Below are 5,000 nucleotides of genomic sequence, written 5' to 3' on the forward strand. Positions count from 1 at the left end.
CACCTGCTATATCGGAAATATAGAGGGATGCCTTTGAAATTGTCACTTAATAAAGAAAATACTTTCGACAGGATCTTCATTCAGCTTTAAGCGAAAGAAAACACTTTTTTCTTTACTTAATAAATTTTCTTGAATTGACACCTATGTCAGCCTGATATGCATGCTTAGGGAAAAGGCATAGGCAAAAAAGAAAGACTTCACGCGGACAGACTAGCGGAATAAAACTCACATCCATATGGGAATAACCCCTGTTCGTAAACCCTGTTGTCTTAGGCTGTATGAGTCTTCCTTAAACGAGTGAAACGCTCTAAAGAGTAGCCTACGGGAGATAGCTATATCTTTTCTATCTTCTTAATAACAAGCACAGAAGCAGGAAAGCTAGCCACCCCGATTCCTTCTTACTAAACTTTAGGCAGTGTCCATACGTTCCGGCGTGGTGCAAGAGAAAGAAAGTCTTGTTTAACTGTATTCCCTTTCATGAGATCAGTAGTTGGTGGAATTCTTCAAAGTCTTTCCGCGGAGAGCACAAAAGCTGATTAATTAGGAAAGAGCTGCTAAGAGGGATGACTCGCCCTTAGCCCTCGTCTAAAACCTAGCAAACAGACCGTTGTAAGCCAGGTGAACTAGAGGATAGGCAGCCCTCGCTTCTCCTCGAATTGCATAAAAAGATGGTTCTGGAGAGAAATCCTACCCGCAAGCATTTGCTTATAGAATGGTGGGGGGAGGAAGGGGTAGCAATACATTCCGCCTGATGCTTGATCACAGCATTCGTGATATATCAAATGAGCTCTCCGATCTATGATGAATAGTTCTTTTCTATAGTGACTTTGGTCAGGAAAGGAAATAGGGCACTCTTGAAGAAGGGCCTACTTCCGTAGGGGTGAAGAAACCTCCTTCTCTTATAGGAGAGGTATGGAATCGCTCGAGCAAAGCGAGAGGGGCTAATAAAAGAATGAAAAATAAAGTCTTCAAGAAGTGACAGAAGGAATCATAAAAGAAATAGCTTTCGACTAAAGACGCAGACGATGAGCAAAAGTCTGCTTTAATAAAGTAGCTCGGGGGAACCTTAAGACAGGACATCGGGGCGAAGGTATGAAGGTACGGCAATGCAGCCCAGTCTGGTCTGAGGAGGAGTGGGACTGTGAAAGCTGCAGCAAAGGGAAAGGACTTTCACCAGTTTCTTGAGTGAGCAGCGGATGTTGGTGAAAAAAGGAAGTTGAGTTCAAGTTTGGAGCACATGGCATAAGCCAAAGATCCCGGGATGACTCTAAAAGCTAACGAGATGATTCTGGTTAAACCGGGCATTCCTCAGAGCAAGGAAAGATCTTTCAAAAATAGAATCAAGAGAAAGCGCTAGAACCGATGTAAGTAAGATCCGCTACAACTAGAAGTCGATCTGGTACCTTCCTCCGGGTACTCAACAACTAGAGTCATCTCCCTTTCTCCTTTTAGCTTTAGTCGGTCGAGTAGCTTATTCGAACGTTGTGAACTCATTCCTGCCTTTGCAATACCAGCGCATCTTGTGCCACAGAATCGGTTGTGCTCCGCCTCTTCCCCTCTATCAGAAGATTGCCTTGTGTGGAAGGTTGACTCTTCACTTCAGTCAATGGGAGGAATCCCCTTATCTAAGGTTCTTTGTATGGCACTCTAAACTCTCTTTCTTACGCGAGACAGAAAGTTACACTACCGAAGCTCTTTCAACTTGTCCTGTCTTTGTATAAGTATTGCGGTTAAGTCAGTTAACAAGATGAGAGTCGGAAAATTGAAATAAGAACTGTCAAGTGATTCTTGAATGCTTCTACTTATGTAGATGGAGTCCAGTACGCTACTATATATACTGAAAATTCCCAAGACAATATCGGGAGTACCAATCTTATGTGAGATGTAACTAGATCGTCAAACTCTTTCCCGCTATACCCATATCTTCTCAAGGACAAAAGGTATAGCATCACATTTTAACAGACAGATGAAAGCTAGGTCTCTACTCCTTCTTCATGAGGAAGAAAGGCCTTGTTATCATCTAGATCGACGTAAGGAAAGTAAGGTGTAGAGTCCAACTAAGACTTCCATGAAAAGTCTCATTCATGTTGATTGAGGAGTTTCTTATTGACCGCTAAACCTTCTCTACTTTTGAAGATAGACTGGAAAGCAAGCTCAGAGAATAGCTAAGTGGAAGTCAGAGACTCCCTTTTTTAGGAACTTAGACTACCTATGTGCTGGTAAACTCCACCTAGACTGAGATTCATCAGTTCGATCATTTAGTTTGTGTCCTAAGTCCTATATCCGGATCAATTCCTTCTCTAACTTCTACTTGGGGTCACTCCTCGGAAAGATTCTTCATTCGAGTTAGCTTCTTTTCTTAGCTCCTCTCCTTTCAGTCGAGCGATTTCATACCTTCACCTCGTAAACTCGGTAGCTCGGTGGTAGATCGGTTGACAGTTCACGTCGTGATCCGTTGATGAGCGTTGGTTCAAATCAAATCCGAGATTTCTAACTATACATATATAGATTCATAAGTAAGTTCTTCGCTTTCTGAATGAATGTCAGATCGGAACTCAAAGGAGAATGTGGTCATAGGATTTGTTCTCAAATAGATAGATAGATTTGAAATGGCTATCAAAGGTATGTAATGGGGCTAGAAGCAATAGGAATAAGACTTGTTGCGAAGAATACTAGTGAATTTGAATGCCAAAGTTGGCATCATCTTCTGCCGGGATCTCTCCTAACGGCTGTATTAGATTTCGAGTCCCTATTTCAGGAAGAGTTTTAGGGCATTCCACTTACAGCGACGAAGGGAAGATTAGTTATGAATCACTTACACCATCTTGGCTTTAAATGCAAATTCTGTCGATTAAATGCTCAAATCTTAGTCTCAAACCTGACGATAAGACTTTACAATGATTTGCCTTTATGTTCTGTATCCCGGTGCTGTAATGGGCTTCCTCTGAGGATGATTCTAAGAAACCACAACTGCTGTTACTTAACTAGTAGGCTAGAAGCCCTTTCTTTGCTGCCTGTCTGTGCGAATCTAATAGCCAAACAACCGGTTCATGCAACGCGAAATGAAGATAAACCCTTCCCGCTCTAACAATGTGTGAGCAGCCATGGCTCTCTCTTTGACGGTAACTTCTTGAGATAACTAAAAAAAGGCGTAAAGCCAGCCGCATAGGAGAACCTGATTCCAGCCATACTATTAGAAAGTCACTTCTATCTTGAGACTTGTTAGGAGCAGACAGGCTTTTGGCATAGGCAACCTAGCTTACTCGTTTTGATAGTTTCCGCTATGACTATGTTATGTATGTATGTAATTACAGTTTTTGTTGGATATTGTTTAACCTAACCGTAGACTTTCTATTATCTTAGTCAACCTATGAATAGGACCACTGCCTACCGCATTCCTGCCCCGGCCTTTTCTTTCGCCCGACACAATTGATTCGTCATGGGGAACCCGGTTGCTTGTCTCAATCAATTTGATTGCTTTAACTAGTCATGCTATGGAGAATTCCCATGGAGAGCCAACTGCTTCATGCCCCAGATCGCGGGGATTCTTATTGTGTGTGGTCATATTTCCTATTCATTGAGTAAAGGGCCGCGTTAGACCCGCAAGGCTTTCATCGGAGCACATCGCTTTCGCTCCTTAGTTTCTCAGTGGAAGAGGACCTTTCTCGATCAACTATCTTACTTGAATGAAGAAAGAAGTAAACTTTCTATACAAAATTTTCTGAATAGCCGAATAAAGGAATTTTGGGCTTGATAGCCACTCCCCTGAAAAACTGCAAAGAAGACGATTCGCTACTTCCGAATCGCTGCATCCAGCTCCTCCAGTCTCCTCGATTGGCCCCCTTCGACGTTGTGATCCCCTTAGTTCACTATTTTCTTGTATATAGAGTCGAGTGCCTGTCTTTGATTCGGGTTTGGATATTCTACCGTCTTTCCTGCCCCTCTCTCTCTTAATCAAAAGCCCCTTGACCTGTGAGGGTACTTTTCCAGTTAGTTGAGAAGTAGCCATTTGCTTCAAACAGGCACCTTGGAGAAGCTGCTTTCCCTTAACTTTAGAATCCCCAAAACCAGATGAAATAGCTTCAAAATGCTCATACCAATTTGCTGAAATCCATCCGGCACTAAACGAAGTAGGTCGATACCAATAACAGGAACCGAAAGCCGCTCTCTTCCATAAAATAAAGAAGAGCGAAACTCTCGCCTATCCGATCAATGGAAAGAAATGACTCCTAAATCAGTCCCTCAAGCGTCGGAATGTTAATCCACTCCTCCCTAAGGCGCTTTTTAAGCCCTCGGATGAAAGAAGTGCGCGGATAGAGCAAGAACTATGAGCGGGTAAACCGGGGATGAGAGTTGGCTATGAGCTAGACTAGAGGGAAAGCTACGAATCTAAGAGCAATGCGCTAGTCAGCCTAGTAGGATCGGGTAGGTAAATTCAGACAGAAGGGGGTGGCCGCGATGAAAGCTTTTTAAACCTAAAAAAAAGTGTTAATTAAGAGGGAGGTTGTCCGATTCCTTGTGTGATGCCTTTATTTGTTCCCTTTGGCATGATCGTTTCGAAGTTCTTTCTTTCATAAGAAAGTCTTTTTCGGAAATAAAAATAGCTGTTGAGCGGAAGGTTTATTACCACCTCCCCTTGGCTAAGGGCGCAGCATCGGCGGTAAGAGCAGTAGACCCGCCCGCAATGGAAACTGAGCAAATCCCTTTCTCATTATGAACCTACTTTCTTCGCACTCTAAAGCTACTATGGAAAGCCGGTTTCAGGCAGCAAGGAGTGCGATAACATTTTTTAGTTATCACCCGATCTCATGTCTTAGCCAAAACAGGATATAAGAGAACGAAGAGAAAGAGACAAAGAGAAGCGGATTGAACAGCAGCTTTTAAGGAAGGAGTGCTAGCCAGTCCCAAGATAAGGACGGGAGACATAGCTTACTCCATTAAGCTTGAAAGAAAGCTCTGAAAGCCCTGTTTCCAGGTAAGAGCATGGAAGGGTAAGGAAT

At 43.0% G+C, this 5,000-nt stretch overlaps 1 protein-coding gene across 1 annotated transcript in view; it reads left to right on the forward strand.

Annotated features, from left to right (window-relative positions):
• Nucleotides 1–5,000, forward strand: part of LOC114757210 (uncharacterized) — a 55,878-nt gene that overhangs the window by 10,696 nt on the left and 40,182 nt on the right. The window lies entirely within an intron of this gene.

This window comes from Neltuma alba, unplaced genomic scaffold, assembly GCF_004799145.2.
Source record: "Neltuma alba isolate B1F8T4 unplaced genomic scaffold, ASM479914v2 tig00010580_pilon, whole genome shotgun sequence".
Taxonomy (NCBI): domain Eukaryota; kingdom Viridiplantae; phylum Streptophyta; class Magnoliopsida; order Fabales; family Fabaceae; genus Neltuma; species Neltuma alba.